Source organism: Ranitomeya imitator, chromosome 1 (assembly GCF_032444005.1).
Source record: "Ranitomeya imitator isolate aRanImi1 chromosome 1, aRanImi1.pri, whole genome shotgun sequence".
Classification (NCBI taxonomy): Eukaryota; Metazoa; Chordata; class Amphibia; order Anura; family Dendrobatidae; genus Ranitomeya; species Ranitomeya imitator.
The window spans coordinates 276,665,220-276,687,581 of NC_091282.1; positions in this window are offsets into that span (position 1 = coordinate 276,665,220).

The following is a 22,362-nucleotide window of genomic DNA, read 5'->3' on the forward strand; positions in this document are numbered from 1 at the left end:
TACGCCACTGCGTGTTGGTGCGGACGGAAGTTTGTCCTGGAACGCAATATGCGCTCCACACCTAGTTACTCCGCACTGGCAGGAAATGACGTTATGAGGAGGTTAGCCAGAGATGTATAGTGGAACGCAGAACGTGTTCATGATCAAGGTCATAATTAAGGGGGCTTAGTCTCCAGAAACGCGTTGAGATTCTTACCCATATGGTTTGTGCTGAAGTTTGTATCCTCCATGTTTAAGTTTGTGAATAAAGAAATCTTTTTTCATGGATTTGATGAAGCTGAACATTTTCTTTGCTTGGATTCTACACACCTGCACACAGTGGGTCCGTGCTCCCGAAACTCAGCTTATGCATCACGGGAGAGCTGGTTTATATTCCTTCTCTTCAAAGTTTCTTTGTATAGAATCAAGCCTATGAATCCATCTTAGTTCTTTTTGAAGGATCCTGATATCCCAATTCCCACCTCTAATTGATGGAGAGATAACCTCAATCACAGTGAAAGTAAAAGACCCAAGATCCCCAAGATGTTTTTCCCTTACATGTCTGTAGATAGGGGTATACCTGGCATGTTTTGTGTCCCACAAGGGGATCCCCTATCCATCTCCGTAATTCTCAATTCGTTTTGCCAATATAATTAATCGGACATGAGCACATATGACTCCCTTGGTTTTACATTTGGCAAAATGTCTAGAGTAGTATCTTTTGCTTGTACTTTCACTCTAAAAAAAAATGTACACACCTCAATGTACTTGCAAAAATTGCATCCAGCACAGTGGAACGTACCCTGACTTCAGTTGTCAAGCCAGGTGCCCTTTTTCTTGGGGGGATGTAGGTGCTATGTACCAATTGGTCACCAATAGATCTCCCTTTCCTATAACTAATTGCTGGTAGGGGAGGCAATAGATCACAAATGTCTGTATCTGCTTCTAAGATACCCCAGTGTTTGGAAATAATTGCTCTGACTTCTTGTGAACAGTTCCTATGATTCTGAGGACAGGGTCAATATCTTGTTGTCTTTCTGGTCTCAACAGCTTAGTTCTTGTTTGTAACTCAGCAAAATAAAATGCTTCCTTGAGGACTGTTTTTGGATATCCTCTCTTAGAAAACCAGTATCTCAGATGGTGGGCCTGAGTGTAAAATGCTGCTGAAAATGAGCAGTTTCTTCTGACATAAAGATATTGACCCTTAAGTATACCTTTTTTAAGACCAAAGTGATGATGACTGTCCCATTTTAGAAGGTTATTTGCAGCTGTTGGCTATCTAAAAATGCTGGTCTGTAGGCGACCCTCTCTGTCTTTTCAATATTGATAAAGAAAATTTATAGATTCATCATTGATTTCAAAGGTAAATCTCAGGCCAAGATTGTTCACATTTAGCTCACGTATAAATGCATCAAAGGAGGGAACATCACCTGTCCAGAAAATAATCACATCGTCGATATAGCTACTGCATGTAAAGAAGCTGCGGAGACACCATCACGTGTTTCTCGACGCAAGCAGTGAATAGCCAGGCCTTTCTCCGGGAAGGAACAACCACGGGAAGGGCAGCATCCTATGAAGGAAAGCCACCTATGCCAAGCATGGTATCCATCCACAGACAGCTGTTTCGGGGTTTTTGCCCCTCATCAGTGTGGAGTAGGAATCTGGCTATTAGGAGCAGTGCCTAGTAAAAAGGCTATAAAGGCACAGATGATTGGCCTCGGGGAGACCAAAACATCCAACACTGCGGAGACACCATCACGTGTTTCTCAACGCAGTGATTCCAGAACACTGCCCCCATCCCTTATGGGAAATATGCAGATGCATGTAAAGAAGCTGCGGAGACACCATCACGTGTTTCTCGACGCAAGCAGTGAATAGCCAGGCCTTTCTCCGGGAAGGTACAACCACGGGAAGGGCAGCATCCTATGAAGGAAAGCCACCTATGCCAAGCATGGTATCCATCCACAGACAGCTGTTTCGGGGTTTTTGCCCCTCATCAGTGTGGAGTAGGAATTTGGCTATTAGGAGCAGTGCCTAGTAAAAAGGCTATAAAGGCACAGATGATTGGCCTCGGGGAGACCAAAACATCCAACACTGCGGAGACACCATCACGTGTTTCTCAACGCAGTGATTCCAGAACACTGCCTCCATCCCTTATGGGAAATATGCAGATGCATGTAAAGAAGCTGCGGAGACACCATCACGTGTTTCTCGACGCAAGCAGTGAATAGCCAGGCCTTTCTCCGGGAAGGAACAACCACGGGAAGGGCAGCATCCTATGAAGGAAAGCCACCTATGCCAAGCATGGTATCCATCCACAGACAGCTGTTTCGGGGTTTTTGCCCCTCATCAGTGTGGAGTAGGAATCTGGCTATTAGGAGCAGTGCCTAGTAAAAAGGCTATAAAGGCAGAGATGATTGGCCTCGGGGAGACCAAAACATCCAACACTGCGGAGACACCATCACGTGTTTCTCAACGCAGTGATTCCAGAACACTGCCCCCATCCCTTATGGGAAATATGCAGATGCATGTAAAGAAGCTGCGGAGACACCATCACGTGTTTCTCGACGCAAGCAGTGAATAGCCAGGCCTTTCTCCGGGAAGGAACAACCACGGGAAGGGCAGCATCCTATGAAGGAAAGCCACCTATGCCAAGCATGGTATCCATCCACAGACAGCTGTTTCGGGGTTTTTGCCCCTCATCAGTGTGGAGTAGGAATCTGGCTATTGAGAGCAGTGCCTAGTAAAAAGGCTATAAAGGCACAGATGATTGGCCTCGGGGAGACCAAAACATCCAACACTGCGGAGACACCATCACGTGTTTCTCAACGCAGTGATTCCAGAACACTGCCCCCATCCCTTATGGGAAATATGCAGATGCATGTAAAGAAGCTGCGGAGACACTATCACGTGTTTCTCGACGCAAGCAGTGAATAGCCAGGCCTTTCTCCGGGAAGGAACAACCACGGGAAGGGCAGCATCCTATGAAGGAAAGCCACCTATGCCAAGCATGGTATCCATCCACAGACAGCTGTTTCGGGGTTTTTGCCCCTCATCAGTGTGGAGTAGGAATCTGGCTATTAGGAGCAGTGCCTAGTAAAAAGGCTATAAAGGCACAGATGATTGGCCTCGGGGAGACCAAAACATCCAACACTGCGGAGACACCATCACGTGTTTCTCAACTCAGTGATTCCAGAACACTGCCCCCATCCCTTATGGGAAATATGCAGATGCATGTAAAGAAGCTGCGGAGACACCATCACGTGTTTCTCGACGCAAGCAGTGAATAGCCAGGCCTTTCTCCGGGAAGGAACAACCACGGGAAGGGCAGCATCCTATGAAGGAAAGCCACCTATGCCAAGCATGGTATCCATCCACAGACAGCTGTTTCGGGGTTTTTGCCCCTCATCAGTGTGGAGTAGGAATCTGGCTATTAGGAGCAGTGCCTAGTAAAAAGGCTATAAAGGCACAGATGATTGGCCTCGGGGAGACCAAAACATCCAACACTGCGGAGACACCATCACGTGTTTCTCAACGCAGTGATTCCAGAACACTGCCCCCATCCCTTATGGGAAATATGCAGATGCATGTGAAGAAGCTGCGGAGACGCCATCACGTGTTTCTTGACGCAAGCAGTGAATAGCCAGGCCTTTCTCCGGGAAGGAACAACCACGGGAAGGGCAGCATCCTATGAAGGAAAGCCACCTATGCCAAGCATGGTATCCATCCACTGCTTGCGTCGAGAAACACGTGATGGTGTCTCCGCAGCTTCTTTACATGCATCTGCATATTTCCCATAAGGGATGGGGGCAGTTTTCTGGAATCACTGCGTTGACAAACACATGATGGTGTCTCCGCAGTGTTGGATGTTTTGGTCTCCCCGAGGCCAATCATCTGTGCCTTTATAGCCTTTTTACTAGGCACTGCTCCTAATAGCCAGATTCCTACTCCACACTGATGAGGGGCTAATACCCCGAAACACCTGTCTGGAGTGAGGTTTTCTGGAGCAATCCAGACCCTTTTGCAGAGAATTCTGTTTTTTTCTGTGGTCGTTTGTACCGACAGCTTTGAAGATGAGTTATGTGAAGAACACCATCCGAGTGACGTTGGAGCCATCTATCCGGGCAAGGAACAGCGTCGTCTTTATTGTACGTGACCTTATTGAGGAAAAGGCTGGAGGAAAGCGGGAGAACATCTATAGCATCAATGAGTTCCCTAATCAAGGTAACTACGATGTTACTTTTATGTCGGAGCCTTATTGCCTGAATGTCTATGAGTGGTTTCGGAATCATGCCGGAGATCCCTGTTTGAAGGGAGTCAAATGTGAACCACTGTTTGGTCTTCAGGAAAGGCAGGTGACTATCACTGTCTATAACCCCTTTACTGAACCTGCATTGTTGGAGAGCTTCCTCTCACAGTATTGTGACTTTGTTTCAAAGGGAGAGAAGCAAGTGAACTGTTTAGGAATCTTCAATTGTCGATACAAATATCGTGTAAGGTTCAGAAGAGATCCTGGCAGTGTGGGTGGGTTCAGACACCCTCCGGCGAACTTCTCTGTGGCAGGGCATAGGGGTTTCCTCACGTACCCTGGGCAGCCTCTGTTTTGCAGGAGATGTTTCTCTTTTGGACATGTCCAGGCAGACTGCCAGAAGGGGCAGTGTTGCCGAAACTGCAAGAAGGAGGGGCATATGGCTGGTGATTGCCTGATGGCTAAGACCTGTGACGTGTGTGGTAGTAGTGACCACATGTATAAGGATTGTCCGTGGAGGGCGCCTAGACGCTTAGAGAGTGAATGGAGAGAGGAGGAGGAGAGAAGGAGGAGGTTGGCGACTATCAGGAAGGAAACTGAAAGAATGGAGAGAGAGGAAGGGAGGGAGAGGGAGAGGGAAAGACGCTCTGTGACTCCAGATGACATTGTGCTAGCACCCCGTGGTACTATGAGTGATGCACAGAAGGAAGATAAGGAGTTTTGGTTGGCGGCAAAAAAAGTAGAGAAGGGGTTTAAGAAGAAGGAAGAAGATCAGGAAGAAGATGAGGAAGAAGATGATGACTCTACTGTGCCTGAAATGTTTTCTCTTGAGGAAGCAATGGATGCAACGGAGGAAGACATGCGTATTTCTGAAGCTGAGAGCCCTGTGCACCCCTCAGATCCTCAGAATATTAGAGGGCTTTCTTCAGATCAGGACAGGGGTGCGAATAAGTGTCAGAGGGAGGAGGATGGGGAAAGTGATGAGGCATGCAGTAGTATGCCTAAGAGGAAAATTGGGCCAGCTAAAAAAAAATGGAGTGAGCACGAAGGGGTTAGTGGTTCAGAGACTTGCTGTTCAGTCCAAATGGCAGAGGAGGACAATGGTGATACTGGGTAAAATGAAAGCTCAGTGGATCTGTTTTTTTTTCTCTCCTTTCTGTGAGTCTTGACCTTTGTCAAGGGCTTTTTGTGTAATGTGTGTAGTTTTGTGGTAATTTTTGCATTGTTTTTTTGTTTTTATAGTATGGGTTTTTCTATAGTTTCTCAAAATGTGAGAGTTTTTAAGAAAGCGAGGAGGAGAGCAGCAATTTTGGATTTTTTAGCTATGCAGAGTGCATCTATTTTTTGTTTGCAAGAATGTGGGATTGTGGATGGTGTGAAAGGGGATGAGTGGTCTTATGGTGCGTCTGTATGGTCTGGTAGTGCAAATAATAGAAATGATGGTGTGGGTATTTTAGTTAAGGGGCAGAAGGTTGTTTTGAATAATTATTTGGTGGTGGAGGTGGGGAGGTGTATCTTAGCAAATTTTGAATATAAAAATGCTAAGTTTTGTGTTATCAATATTTATGCGCCAGTAGAAAAAAATGAGCGTAAGTTATTATTTGAAAAAGTGAAGCTTTTTGTTCCAGGAAGAGTGCCTGTGGTGATTGTGGGTGATATGAATTGTGATGTGGGGGGAGTGAATGTGGATGTGTCTGGAAAAGTTTTGCTGGAGTTAGTTACTGACTTTCATTTGAGTGATATGCAGCGTGTGTGTAAGGTTAACCCTTTGTTAGATACCTTTTTTTCTGATAGTGGAAGAGCACAGTCCAGGTTGGATTATTGTTTTATTTCTAAAAATATTATTCCTGTTGGATATAAGCAGGATAGGGTCGTTTTTTCGGACCATGTTTGTGTGTTGTGCGAGTTAGATATTAATGTTAGTGGTGTGTTTGGAAAGGGTTTGTGGAAATTAAATGTGAAATTGTTGGAAAATGAAGCTGTGAGGAAGGAGTATGTGAGAAAGTATGAACAGTGGTGTAAAAGTAAGGAAAGTTTTGGGAATGTTTGTGAGTGGTGGGATTGGGTTAAGAGGCAGACAAAAAAGTTTTTTAAAAGTGTGGGGTATGAATTTGCGGCAATTAAGAGGGAAAAGTTTGTTAAGTAGAATGCCCGTTTATGTTTATTGTATAAATTGAGGGAAGGAGGAATGGAGGTGGAGGAGGGGTTAAAAAAGAAATTAAAGAGTTTTTGGAAGAGAAAGGGAAGAGTATTATTTTTAGGGCAAAAATTGATAGAATGGAGCAAGATGAAAGGTGTTCGAGGTTTTTCTTTAAAAAGGTTTTTGGGAAAAAACAGAGTATGGGTGTTTTGAATGCAGAGGATGGAAGAGAGGTAAGTGGGGAGGATATGTGTGAACATGTGGCTAAGTTTTATGAGGAGCTGTATGCAGTGAAGTGGAGGGATGAGGCGTTGGAGGAGGATGTACTAAGTGTATTAGAAAATAAATTGAGTGAGATGGAGAGAGAGAGAGTGATGGGTGAGGTGACAGGTGATGAGGTATGGAAGGTAATGAATAGCATGGCGTTAAATAAGACTCCAGGAGAGGATGGACTTCCTATAGAGCTTTATAGGGTGATGTGGCATGTGATTGGTAAGGATTTTGTGGATATGTGTAAGTATATGTGGTCTAGTATGGAGGTGGCTGAGAGTATGCGTGCAGGGATGGTTGTGTTAATACCTAAAAAAGGAGATTTGAAGAGTTTAAAAAATTGGAGACCGATAACGTTGTTGAATTGCGATTATAAGATCTATGCGAAAGTAATGGCGAATAGGATGCGTGATGTGATAGAGAGTGTGATTGGGGATGAACAGTGTTGTGCAGTGCCTGGGAGACGTATACATGAGTGTGTGTGTATGTTGAGAGATTGTTTGTGGGACTGTATGAGTCGGAAGAAGAGTGTATTTGTTTTGAGTTTGGACTTTGAAAAGGCGTATGATCGGTTATCACATAGTTTTTTGTTCCGGGTATTATTGAGAATGGGGTTTCCGCCTGATTTTGTTTGGAGGGTGAGGAGCTTATATAAAGACATTTATAGTTGTGTTTTGATGAATGGTTCTGTGGGTAGAAGAGTGAATGTTTTTTCAGGTGTGCGACAAGGTTGTCCTTTGTCTCCTGTGGTTTTTATTTGTGCGATTGAACCGTTGCTTTGTATGTTGAGGAAAGATAAAGTGATTAGAGGAGTACAAGTGCCAGGAGGTGGAGGGAGGGAATGGAAGGTTAGTGCTTATATGGATGACGTGTGTGTGTTGTGTGATTCAGAGTATTCTGTGAGGCGGGTGAAGTTATTAGCGTCTATTTTTTGTGGTGCGTCAGCATTTAAGGTGAATTGGGAGAAGAGTGAGTGTAAGGTTTTTGGGGGAGGGGTTTTAAGTAAGGATGTAGGAGTGAATGAGGTGACTGGGTCTATTAAGGTTTTGGGTGTGAAATTTTCAGAGAGTTTGGATGGGAAAGAAAGTTGGGATGATGCAAAAGGAAAGGTTGAGCGGAAGTTATGTTTTTGGAAGATGAGAAGTCTTTCGTTTTTTGGAAAAATCTTAGTTATTAAAAGTGTGATTTTGCCTATTTTCTTATATATTGCAGTGGTCTTTCCGCCGGGGTATATGTGTATGAGAGGGTTAAATAGGATTCTGTTTGTGTTTTTGTGGAATTCTAGAATGGAGAGGGCTAGGAGGGAGGTTTTGGTGAAACGTTTAGAAAAAGGTGGGTTGGGTTTTCCAAACCTTGAGGTGTTTTTTGGTGTAAATATTGTAGTTTTTGTGTTGAGGGTGATTAGGATGGATGGCAAGTTTTCTTGTCTGTGTAGGTTTTTGTTTGGGGCGTATTTATTTCATTTGAAGTGGCGAGAGAGGGATCTGAGGTATCCGGTTGCTTTTGACGTGCCTAGATGGTATGTGTGGGTTTATAAATTTTTGGTGAAGTATGAGTTATGTGATGTGGATGTTAGGTTGTTGAGTAATAAGAAGGCTGTATATAGGATGATTGAATGTAGAGAGACAGAGTGTGGAATAAACATGGTAAGAGGGAATGATATAGAAAAAGTATGGAAGAAAGTGCGGTTAGACGGTATGACGAATAGGCAGAGTGAGATTGTGTGGCAGTCTTTGCATGGAGTGTTACCAGTTAGAGAATTTCAGAAGAATCGTGGGTTGGGGAGAAATGATATGTGTCCGAGAGGTGGGTGTGGTGGAAGGGAAAGTGTAATACATGTGTTTTGGAATTGTCATTATGCTAGGGAGGTGATTGGAAGAATGGGACCGTTGTGTAAAGAATTGTGTGGTGTGAGCTTGTTATCATTCGAGTTGTTCATGTTTGGCTTGGGAATGTGTGATGGAGTGAAGGAGAGAGTGTTGTGGTTAATAGTTGCATGTATAAAAGAAGTATTATGGGATGTGAGGAATGTGTATGTTTTTAAGAGAAAGGAAATTGCAGTAAAGAATAGTCTAAAAGTGATTTTGGGGAAGATGTATGTGTGTTTTCTATGGGATAAAAGAAGAAGGGGGGAGGTGGATGCCGAGGGGATTTGGAAGGTGAAGAAGTGGAGATACCTTGTAAATATGTCTTGACTTGCTTTTTCTGATGTTGTATTGAACTGAAATTTTCCGATGATGATGGGAACAGCTTTTGTGTTTTGGATTTGACGCAGCTGTTTGGGATTTTTCTTTGGTCTTGGATTTCTGGACCGTGGATTTTCCCATCTGAGGGGAAAAAAAAAAAAAAAAAAGAAACAGCTGTCTGTGGATGGATACCATGCTTGGCATAGGTGGCTTTCCTTCATAGGATGCTGCCCTTCCCGTGGTTGTTCCTTCCCGGAGAAAGGCCTGGCTATTCACTGCTTGCGTCGAGAAACACGTGATGGTGTCTCCGCAGCTTCTTTACATGCATCTGCATATTTCCCATAAGGGATGGGGGCAGTGTTCTGGAATCACTGCGTTGAGAAACACGTGATGGTGTCTCCGCAGTGTTGGATGTTTTGGTCTCCCCGAGGCCAATCATCTGTGCCTTTATCGTCGATATAGCGACCCCAGAAAGTGATATGGGGACACCACCAAAAACAACAGTATAATCCCACCAGCCCAGGAGCAAGTTGGGTGGGTCATTTAACCCGGACGTGGGGACACCGTGGACATGATTGCGCCCTGATGATGCTGTGGCAGTTCATGCCACAGCAATTTGTTACTTACGCCACCTGATTCCTTTCCGCCACCATTTTCTTGGTCCTCCTGCTGCCGGAATCAGCGCCTGCGCAGTCCGCGCTTTCCGGCGGCATTTTCTTGAAGACACACTGCACTGGGGGCGCAGGATGGGAGCAGCAAATGACAGAATGGAGGCGCAGGATGGGTGCAGCACATGCGAGAATGGGGGCGCAAGATGGGACCAGCACATGTCAGAATGGGGGCGCAGGATGGGAGCAGTACATGTCAGAATGGAGGCGCAGGATGGGTGCAGCACATGTGAGAATGGGGGCGCAGGATGGGAGCAGCACATGTCAGAATGGGGGCGCAGGATGGAGCAGCACATGACAGGATGGGGGCGCAGGATGGAGCAGCACATGAACGGATGGGGGCGCAGGATGGGTGCAGCACATGTGAGAATGGGGACGCAGGATGGGTGCAGCACATGTAAGAATGGGGACGCAGGATGGGTGCAGCACATGTCAGAATGGGGGCGCAGGATGGGAGCAGCACATGACAGAATGGGGGCGCAGGATGGGTGTAGCACATGACAGGATGGGGGCGCAGGATGGAGCAGCACATGGCAGGATGGGGCGCAGGATGGAGCAGCTCATGACAGGATGGGGACGCAGGATGGAGCAGCACATGACAGGATGCGGACGCAGGATGGAGCAGCTCATGACAGGATGGGGACGCAGGATGGAGCAGCACATGACAGGATGGGGGCGCAGGATGGAGCCGCACATGACAGGATGGGGGCGCAGGATGGAGCAGCACATGACAGGATGGGGACACAGGATGGAGCAGCACATACCAGGATGGAGACCATATACCAACATAAATGCTCGCCACATGGGCGTAGAATGGGTTCAATAGCTAGTATATATATATTTCGGTTTGCGATAACGAAGCACCTGCAGCGCCGTATATATGGCTCATGTCATCAAGGGGTTAAATAATTAAATTGCTTTTTATCATATTAAATAAGTCTTTGATCACCTACCAACCAGCAATAGTACTGACTCTTATAGACCTGCTAGTTTTTCCTTAAGAAGCCCTCCTTCTCTGCACTTGTTACCTGCATTAATTGCACTTGTTTCAACTTGTTACCTGTATAAAATCCACCTGCCACACACTCAATCACACTCCAACCTCTCCAACATGGACAAGACCAAACAGCTATCTAAGGATATCAGGGTCAAAATTGCAGATTTCCACAAAGCTGGAATGGTTTACTGGACAATAGGCGAGCAGGTTGGTGAGAAGGCAACAACTTTTGGCACAATTATTAGAAAATGGAAGAAACACAAGATGACTGTCAATCTTCTTCTGTATTGGGATCCATGCAGAGTCTCTCATGGGGTAAGCATGATTCTGAGAAAGGTCAGGAATTAGCCCAGAACTACATGAGAGGACCTGGTCTATGATCTCAGGGGCGGATTATAAGAGGGTCAATATGGGCAGTAGCCCATGGCCCAGTGGTGTGGGGGGGCCCTGGGCAACCGCACAATTTGCCCGCCGGCATTTATGGGTCCCCGGACCCAGTGGGCAGAGAGAGGGGGCCCGCATCGGGCCCGTCTCATCTGCTCACCGGGCCCCTTCCGACGCTGCGGCGGTTTCCTATTGACGTGCGGGCGCCCGCACGTCAATAGTTATCAACAGCCGCCAGCCAATTCGAGGCTGGCAGCTGAAGTCGGGCATCTGACGTCATTGTCAGTCGCCGGCGAGTGTGCGCTGCTGGAGGGAGCTCGCTGCCTGGAGGGCTGGTCAGGTGAGAAGACTCGGTTTGTTTGTTTTTTGTTGTTTTGTTTTTTGATTACCTAATGGTGGACACACTGGGGGCAATGCTGGAGGACACACTGGGGCAATGCTGGAGACACTGGGGCAGATTGCTGGACACACTGGGGCAATGCTGGAGGACACACTGGGGCAGATGATTGCTGGACACACTGGGGTAATGCAGGACACACTGGCACAATGCTGGAGGACACACTGGGGCAGATTGCTGGACACACTGGGGCAGATGATTGCTGGAGACACTGGGGCAATGCTGGAGACACTGGGGCAATGCTGGAGACACTGGGGCAGATTGCTGGACACACTGACGGCAATGCTGGACATAATGGGGCAGATTGCTGGACACACTGGGGGTAATATGCTGGACACACTGAGGCAGATTGCTGGACACACTGTCTGGGGGCAATGCTGGAGACACTGGGGCAATGCTGGAGACACTGGGGCAGATTGCTGGATACACTGGGGCAATGCTGGAGACACTGGGGCAATGCTGGAGACACTGGGGCAATGCTGGACACTGGGGCAGATTGCTGGACACACTGGGGGCAATGCTGGACACACTGGGGCAATGCTGGAGACACTGAGGCAATGCTAGACACTGGGGCAGATTGCTGGACACACTGGGGCAATGCTGGATACTATGGGGCAATATGCTGGACATACTGGGGCAGATTGTTGAACAGACTGTCTGGGGGCAATGCTGGACACAATGGGGCAATGCTGAATACACTGGGGCAATGCTTGAGACACTGGGGCAATGCTGGACACTGGGGCAGATTGCTGGACACACTGGGGGCAATGCTGGATACTCTGGGGCAATATGCTGGACATACTGGGGCAGATTGTTGAATACACGGTCTGGGGGCAATGCTGGATACACTGGGGCAATGCTGGAGACACTGGGGCAATGCTGGACAAACTGGGGCAGATTGCTGGACACACTGTGGGCAATGCTGGACAATTGGACATACTGGGGCAGATTGCTGGACACACTGGGGGCAATGCTGGACATACTGGGGCAGATTGCTGGACACACTGGCGGTAATATGCTGGACACACTGGAGCAGATTGCTGGACACACTGTCTGGGGGCAATGCTGGACACACTGGGGCAATATGCTGGACATACTGGGGCAGATTGCTGGACACACTAGGGGTAATATGCTGGACACACTGGGGCAAATTGCTGGACACACTGGGGGCAGAACTGGAGACATGGGCAGAATGTAGACACGGGGCATGATTGGAGACACGGGGCAGAATGAAAGACATGGGGCAGGATTGGATCATGGGGCAGGATGGATACGATGAAGACAGATGGGGCAGGATGGGGAGATCATATGGGGTAGAATGGATACTCATGAGGGCAGCATGCGAGAACATATGGCTGGAGTCAGGAATGAGATAAATGGGGCCAGAATGGGGAATATTATTACCATAGGGGCTAATTAAGGGATATTATTACTGCAGTGATGTATTTATTTTATTTCTTGAGTATACTGTTTTAAATGGGGGGGGGGCGGTCCTGTTACTGTGCAGAGTGACACTATATCACCTTTTTTTCTTCATGTGGTGTAATGTAGAAGTTGTGAAAAATTAAGTAATGTGTTCTGCAAGCGGAGCTCGAGATAACTGTTATTTTCTGCAGAAATGAGTCCTAGCTGGAAGAAATGATGGCGGTCTGTGCTGGATGAAAGATGAAGGACTTCACCTAGAGACGTCACTGGTGAGTCAGTGTTACCTATACACTGACACTATGCACTGTATACTATATACAGAGGTCCTGTGTACAATGTCACCAGTGATCACTGTATTACCTATACATTATATACAGGGCTCCTGTGTATAATACCACCAGTGATCTCTGTATTACCTCTACACAGACACTTCATACTAAGTACAGATCTCCTGTGAATACTGGCACTTATGGTGATAGTATTGTGTTTTTTTTTTATTATTACTGATCAGTAGTGTTGAGCATTCTGATACCGCAAGTATCGGGTATCGGCCGATACTTGCGGTATCGGAATTCCGATACCGAGATCCGATACTTTTGTGGTATCGGGTATCGGTATCGGATCCATAGGGATGTGTAAAATAAAGAATTAAAATAAAAAATATTGATATATTCACCTCTCCGGCGGCCCCTGGACATCACGCTGGTAACCGGCAGGCTTCTTTGTTTAAAATGCGCGCGTTTAGGACCTGCAAATAACGTCCCGGCTTCTGATTGGTCACGTGCCGCCCATGTGACCGCCACGCGACCAATCAGAAGCCGTGACATCATTCGCAGGTCCTAAATTCCTAGAATTAGGAGTTTAGTGAATGAGAATGACGTCGTGGCTTCTGATTGGTCGCGTGCCGCTCATGTGACCGCCACGCGACCAATCAGAAGCCGCGACGTCATTCTCATTCACTAAACTCCTAATTCTAGGAATTTAGGACCTGCGAATGACGTCACGGCTTCTGATTGGTTGCGTGGCGGTCACATGGGTGGCACGCGACCAATCAGAAGCCGGGACGTCATTCGCAGGTCCTAAACGCGCGCATTTTAAACAAAGAAGCCTGCCGGTTACCAGCATGATGTCCAGGGGCCGCCGGACAGGTGAATATATCAATATTTTTTATTTTAATTCTTTATTTTACACATTAATATGGATCCCAGGGCCTGAAGGAGAGTTTCCTCTCCTTCAGACCCTGGGAACCATCAGGATACCTTCCGATACTTGGTGTCCCATTGACTTGTATTGGTATCGGATATCGGTATCGGCGATATCCGATATTTTTCGGGTATCAGACGATACTATCCGATACCGATACTTTCAAATATTGGACGGTATCGCTCAACACTACTGATCAGTATTGTAGTATTCAGTCACTATGTGGTGGTAATATGTGGTCTGGAATTGGTGTTGTGGTATTTGTCCCTTGTATGTGCTATTTGGTCACCAAGTGGTGGTAATTTGTGGTCTTGACATGGTGTGGTGGTATTTGTTCCTTGTATGTGATATTATTCAATCACTGTGGTTGTAATTTGTGGTCTGGTCATGGTGCGGTGGTATTTGTTCCTTGTATGTGATATTATTGGTCAAAATATACCTAAATTGTATTGCAGATTTTAACAAATATTTAATAGGTTACAGTAGAGTAGGGCACGGCCATTTTTCTGGATTAATGTGGTTCGGGTATATCATGACCCCGTCACATGACCCCCGTCACATGATCCCCGTCACATGACCCCCATCACATAACCGGGGGGCCCACAGTGTCTGAACAGCCTGGGGCCCTGGCTACCCTTAATCCACCCCTGTATGATCTGAAGAGAGCTTGGATCAAAGTCTCATACATTACCATTAGTAACACATTATGCCGTCACGGATTTAAAATTTTCAGGTCACACAAGGTACCCTTCTCATGCCAGCATATGTCCAGGCCAATTTGAAGTTTGCCAATAACCATCTGGACAATCCAGACGAGGCATGGAAGAAGGTCATGTTGTTAGGTGAGACCAAAATAGAACTTTTTGGCATCAGCTTCACTGGCCGTGTTTAGAAGAAGAAGGTTGAGTACAACTCGGGGAGATATCATACTTTGGGGGTGCTTTTCTGCAATATATTGAAGGGAAAATGGATGGGGTCATGTATTGCTAGATTTTGGCCATCAACGTCCTTTCTCCAATAAATGCATTGAAGATGGGTCATGGTTGGGTCTTGCAGCATAACAATAACCCAAAACACACAGCCAGGACAACTAAGGCTCCCTAAGAAGCATTTCTTTGGAGGGAGCTGAAACTTAATGTTTCCCAGCAACAGGCCCAGACCCTGAAATATCTGGAGAAGATCTGTATAGAGGCATGGGCCAAAATCCCTGCTGCAGGGTGTGCAAACTTGGTCAAGGGCTACAGGAAACATCTGACCTCTGCAATTGCAAAGATTTCCGTACCGAATATTACGTTCTGTTTTTCTATTGTATCAAATACGTATTTCTTGCAATAAAATGCAGATTAATTATGTATAAATCATACAATGATTTTCTGATTTTTTTTTACGATTCTGTCTCACACAGTTGGCGCACCTATGATGAATATTACAGACCTCTCCATTCTTTGTAGGTGGGAAAACTTGCAAATTTGGCAATGTATCAAATACTTATTTTCCCCACTGTGTATATGTATCTCCGTAGCTTTGTCGATATAAAAGGAGGGGTGCCCAAACATATTCCTTGCACTAGGGTCCCAAGCTGTCAATGTCTGCCCCAGAATCACAGGACATGCCAATTTCCCAACAATTTACATCATATTTCGAAATATCTTCTGTTTTATAGACAAATGCATCTTATCTATATTCATACATGAAAAAAAGTGTAAGGGTTTATTGAATTATTTTTCCATGAATTTTAAAAAACACAGAATTGAGAATGATACACTACAAAACTGAAAAATGAAAAGTTGCAAACTTTGCGACTGCTGTTAATGCATTTGTGACTTTTGCTCAGAATGTGTTAATAAACAGAAGATGATTTTGATGTAAGTCTCTCCTACAATGCTGCACAATGTTAGGGGTGACTTTGAGGAAGGGGACAAGGATGGGGAGCTTGTTTCTGATTTATAATAATAGATAATGTTTCAGGCCTGAATGGCTATAATCATCTCCAGTGCACTTTCAGGGCTGTTCATTTATTTTATATCTGCAAAATTGGTAGCTCTCTTTAGAGAACTGTCTAAGTAATCAAATCCAAACAAGATTGGTAATGAAGAAGAAGGAATATTAGATATTTAGTGCTGCACATTTGGATGTCTGTGCTTAAGAAAAGACATATAGAAATATGAAGCTTGGTGAGGTCATGAAGAATGAACAAGATTAGCTGCTGCCACGTTTGCTTCAGTGCGCTTTAGGGAATAGGTCTTGCAGCACAATTATTCTAATAAATGGAAATGTGTTGCTTGTACTCGATACAGCAATTAGCACTTGAAAGAAACCAAGGTGATATTAAGGAACATCATTTATTTATGTAGGAACAAGCAGACATTTTCATAATAATATAGTAGAATAAACACTGTCAATAAATAAACACAAATTTTCATATTTTTTTCAGCATATGCAGCATCGGCTATGAAATATAGGTGATAAAATAGGGCCATTGTTAGCATTTATGAACTGAATGGGTTGGCTTTCAGGCATTTAGTTGGTCATGGTTAAAGCTAATGTAAGAGCAATCGTAGCTGCTAATATGATAATACTCTCCCCACTTTTTTGTACAAAGTATCTGGTTGCAATAGTTAGAGAAGGAAAAAACTTGAAAATTAAAAAGGTTTTAATTCTATTCCACTAAAACTATTCAATGTTCTGGTTTTAATTAGCTGAATAACTTTATAAGAAATTACATCACAGGTTAACTCCTTAGTGACAGAGCCAATTTAGTACTAAATGACCGAGCCAATTTTTACAATTCTGACCACTGTCACTTTATGATGTTACTAGCTGAAGAGCCCGGCGTTGCCTGGGCATAGTAAATATCTGTGGTTAGTTATAGCACCTCACGTCTCTTATTTTCCCATCATGCAAACAGGATCATGGGGTGCATTAAAAGAGGTCTGGATACACATGATGAGAGCATTATACTGCCTCTGTACAAATCCCTAGTTAGACCGCACATGGAGTACTGTGTCCAGTTTTGGGCATCGGTGCTCAGGAAGGATATAATGGAACTATAGAGAGTACAAAGGAGGGCAACAAAATTAATAAAGGGGATGGGAGAACTACAATACCCAGAAAGATTAGCGAAATTAGGATTATTTAGTCTAGAAAAAAGACGACTGAGGGGCGATCTAATAACCATGTATAAGTATATAAGGGGACAATACAAATATCTCGCTGAGGATCTGTTTTTACCAAGGAAGGTGACGGGCACAAGGGGGCATTCTTTGCGTCTGGAGGAGAGAAGGTTTTTCCACCAACATAGAAGAGGATTCTTTACTGTTAGGGCAGTGAGAATCTGGAATTGCTTGCCTGAGGAGGTGGTGATGGCGAACTCAGTCGAGGGGTTCAAGAGAGGCCTGGATGTCTTCCTGGAGCAGAACAATATTGTATCATACAATTAGGTTCTGTAGAAGGACGTAGATCTGGGGATTTATTATGATGGAATATAGGCTGAACTGGATGGACAAATGTCTTTTTTCGGCCTTACTAACTATGTTACTATGCCTCTCATTTTCTCCCTAACACCTCTCATTTTCCCCCTCACTCCTCTCATTCCCCCCTAACACTTGTCATTTTGACCTCACATCGGTCATTTTCCGATCACTCCACTATTTTCCCTCACTCCTCTCATTTTGCACTCACACCTTTTCATTTTCACCTCACACCCCTCATTTTCACCTCATCACCTCAGTATATACATGTTTGTCATCTCCCTTATATAAAGTATACACCTGTATGTATTCTCTTGTATATAGTATATACCTGTATGTCATCTACCCTGTAAATAGTATATACCTGCTGTATGTCATCTCCTCCTGTATATTGTATATACCCATGTGTCATCTCCTCCTGTATATATTATATACCTGTATGTCATCTCCTCCTATATATAGTATATACCTGTATGTCATCTCCTGTATTTAGTATATACCTGTATGTCATCTCCCCTGTATATAGTATATATCTGCTGTATGTCATCTCCTCCTCTATATACCTATGTGTCATTTCCTCTTTTATATAGTATATACTTGTATGTCATCTCCTCCTGTATATAGTATATACTTGTGTCATCTCCTCCTGTATATAGTATATACCTGTATGTCATCTCCTCCTACATATAGTATATACCTGTATGTCATCTGCTGTATATAGTATATACCTGTATGTCATCTCCCCTGTATATAGTATATATCTGCTGTATGTCATCTCCTCCTCTATATACCTATGTGTCATTTCCTCTTTTATATAGTATATACTTGTATGTCATCTCCTCCTCTATATAGTATATACATGTGTCATCTCCTCCTGTATATAGTATATACCTGTAGGTCATCTCCTCCTGTATATAGTATATACCTGTGTGTCATCTCCACTGTATATAGTATGTACCTGTATGTCATATCCCCTGTATATAGTATATACCAGGTTGTCATGCCCTCCTGTATATAGTATATGCCTGTATGTCATCTCCTCCTGTATATAGTATATACCTGTGTGTCATCTCCTCCTGTATATAGCATATATCTGTATGTCATCTCCTCCTGTATTAGACCGCGTTCACACGTTATTTGCTCAGTATTTTTACCTCAGTATTTGTAAGCTAAATTGGCAGCCTGATAAATCCCCAGCCAACAGGAAGCCCTCCCCCTGGCAGTATATATTAGCTCACACATACACATAATAGACAGGTCATGTGACTGACAGCTGCCGTATTTACTATATGGTATATTTGTTGCTCTTGTAGTTTGTCTGCTTATTAATCAGATTTTTATTTTTGAAGGCTAATACCAGACTTGTGTGTGTTTTAGGGCGAGTTTCATGTGTCAAGTTGTGTGTGTTGAGTTGCATGTGGCGACATGCATGTAGCGACTTTTGTGAGATGAGTTTTGTGTGGCGACATGCGTGTAGCAACTTCTTGTGTCGAGTTGCATGTGACAGGTTAGTGTAGCAAGTTGTGTGCAGCAAGATTTGCGCATGGCGAGTTTTGGGCGTGGCGAGTTTTATGTGTGGTGCGTTTTGAGCATGTGCAAGTTTTGTGTGAGGCAACTTTTGCATGTTTTGCAACCTTTGTGCATGTGGCAATTTTTCCACTTCTGCAATTTTTCCACCTGTGGCGAGTTTTCCATGAGGTGAGTTTTGCACTTGTGGCGAGTTTTGCAAGAGCCTAGTTTTTGCATGTGGCGAGTTCTGCGCGTGGCGAGTTTTGAGCGGCGACTTTTGTGTTTCGACTTTTATGTGGCGCGGTTGGTGTATGTGTGGTGAAATATGTGCTGAGGGTGGTATATATGTTCAAGCACGTGGTAGTGTGTGGCGCATTTTGTGTGTGTTCATATCCCCATGTGTGGTGAGTATCCCATGTCGGGGCCCCACCTTAGCAACTGTACGGAATATACTCTTTGGCGCCATCGCTCTCATTCTTTAAGTCCCCCTTGTTCACATCTGGCAGCTGTCAATTTGCCTCCTACACTTTTCCTTTCATTTTTTCCCATTATGTAGATAGGGGCAAAATTGTTTGGTGAATTGGAAAGCGCGGGGTTAAAATTTCACCTCACAATATAGCCTATGATGCTCTCAGGGTCCAGACGTGTGACTGTGCAAAATGTTGTGGCTGTAGCTGCGACGACTCCAACACTTTTCCTTTCACTTTTTTCCCCACTATGTAGATAGGGACAAAATTGTTTGGTGAATTGGAAAGCGCGGGGTTAAAATTTTGCCTTACAACATAGCCTATGACGCTCTCAGGGTCCAGACGTGTGACTGTGCAAAATTTTGTGGCTGTAGCTTCGACGCCTCCAACACTTTTCCTTTCACTTTTTTCCCCATTATGTAGATAGGGGCAAAATTGTTTGGTGAATTGGAACGCGCGGGGTTAAAATTTCGCCTTGCAACATAGCCTATGACGCTCTCGGGGTCCAGACGTGTGACTGTGCAAAATTTTGTCGCTGTAGCTGCGACGGTGCAGATGCCAATCCCGGACATACATACACACATACACACACACACACACACACATTCAGTTTATATATTAGATAACTCTGGAACACTTTAACGAATCCTGCTGATTCTGAGACGGTTTTTTCGTGACATATTGTACTTCATGTTAGTGGTAATATTTCTTCGATATTACTTGTAATTAGTTATGAAAAAAACAGAAATATGGCAAAAAATTTTAAAATTTAACAATTTTCAAACTTTGTATTTTTATGCCCTTAAATCAGAGAGATATGTCACAAAAAATAGTTAATAAATAACATTTCCCACATGTCTACTTTACATCAGCACAATTTTGGAAACAAATTTTTTTTTTTATTAGGGAGTTATAAGGGTTAAAATTTGACCAGCAATTTCTCATTTTTACAACACCATTTTTTTTAGGGACCACATCACATTTGAAGTCATTTTGAGTGGTCTATATGATAGAAAATAACCAAGTGTGACACCAATCTAAAAACTGCACCCCTCTAGGTGCTCAAAACCACATTCAATAAGTTTATTAACCCTTTATGTGCTTCACAGGATCTAAAACAATGTGGAAGGAAAAAATGAACATTTAACTTTTTTTGCAAACATTTTATTTCAGAACCATTTTTTTAATTTTCACAAGTGTAAAAACAGAAATTTAACCATGAATTTTGTTGTGCAATTTCTCCTGAACACGCTGATACCCCATATGTGGGGGTAAACCACTGTTTGGGCGCACCACAGAGCTTGGAAGAGGAGTGCCGTTTTACTTTTTCAATGTAGAATTGGCTGGAATTGAGATTGGACGCCATGTCACGTTTGGAGAGCCCCTGATGTGTCTAAACAGTGGAAACCCCTCACAAGTGACCCCATGTTGGAAACTAGACCCCCTAAGGAACTTATCTAGATGTGTGGTGAGCACTTTAAACCCCAAAGTGCTTCACAGAAATTTATAAAGTAGAGCCGTGAAAATAAAAAATCCTTTTTTTTCCTCAAAAATGATTTTTAGCCTGCAATTTTTTATTTTTTCAAGGGTAACAGGAGACATTGGACCCCAAAATCTGTTGACCAGTTTGTCCTGAGTACACTGATACCCCATATGTGGGGGGGCACTGTTTAGGCACCCATCGGGGCTCAGAAGGGAAGGAGCGCCGCTTGGAATGCAGACTTTGATTGGATGGTCTGCGGGCATCCTGTTGCATTTGCAGAGCTCCTGATGTACTTAAACAGTAGAAACCTCCCACAAGTCATGCCATTTTGGAAACTAGACCCCCCCCCAAAGAGCTTATCTAGATGTGTGGTGAGCACTATGAACCCCCAACTGCTTCACAGAAGTTTATAATGTAGAGCCATGGAAATATAAAAATCATATTTTTTCCACAAAAATGATCTTTTCACCCCACAAATTTATACTTTCACAAGGGTAACAGGAGAAATTGGCCCCGAAAATTTATTGTGCAAATTATGCTGAGTAGGCTGATACCCCATATGTGGGGTTAAACCACTGTTTGGGCTCACGGCAGAGCTCAGAAGGGAGGGAGCACCATTTGACTTTTTGAGCGCAAAATTGGCTGTCGTGTTTGGAGACCCCCTGATGTAACAGTGGAAACCCCCCAATTCTAACTCCAAACCTAACCCCAACACAACCCTAACCCTAATCCCAACCCGATCCATAATCCTAATAACAACCCCAACGATAATCACAACCCTAACCTCAAAACAACCCTAATCTCAACACTAACCAAAACCCAAAACAAAACCCTAAATCCAACACACCACTAATCCTAATCTCAACACTAACCTCAAACCTAACCCTAATCCCAATACACCCCTAACCCTAATCTCAACTCTAACCTTAACCCTAATCCCAAACCTAACCCTAATCCCAAATGTAACCCTAATGCCAACCCTAATCCAAACCCTAACCCTTATCTCAACTCTAACCCTAACTTTAGTGGCAACCCTAGCCCTAACTTTAGCCCCAACCCTAGCTCTAACTTTAGCCCCAACCGTAACCCTAACCCTAAGTTTAGCCCCAACCTTAACCCTAGCCCTAACCCTAAATTTAGCGCCAACCCTAACCCTAACTTTAGCCCCAACCCTAACCCTAGCCCTAAGGCTACTTTCACACTTGCGTCGTCTGGTATCCGTCGCAATCCGTCAATTAAGACAAAAAACGGATCCTGCAAATGTGCCCGTAGGATGCGTTTTTTGCCCATAGACTTGCCGATGGATCGCGATGGATGGCCACACGTCGCGTCCGTCGTGTACTGGATCCGATGCGTTTTGGCGGACCGTCGTCACAAAAAACATTCAATGTAACGTTTTTTGTACGTCGCGTCTGCCATTTCCGACCGCGCATGTGCGGCCGTAACTCTGCCCCCTCCTCCCCAGGACTGTTATGATCTGGTGGCCTAGGAGCAGCATGAGACGGACTCTGGAGAAGGTGGTCCCTGTACTGACC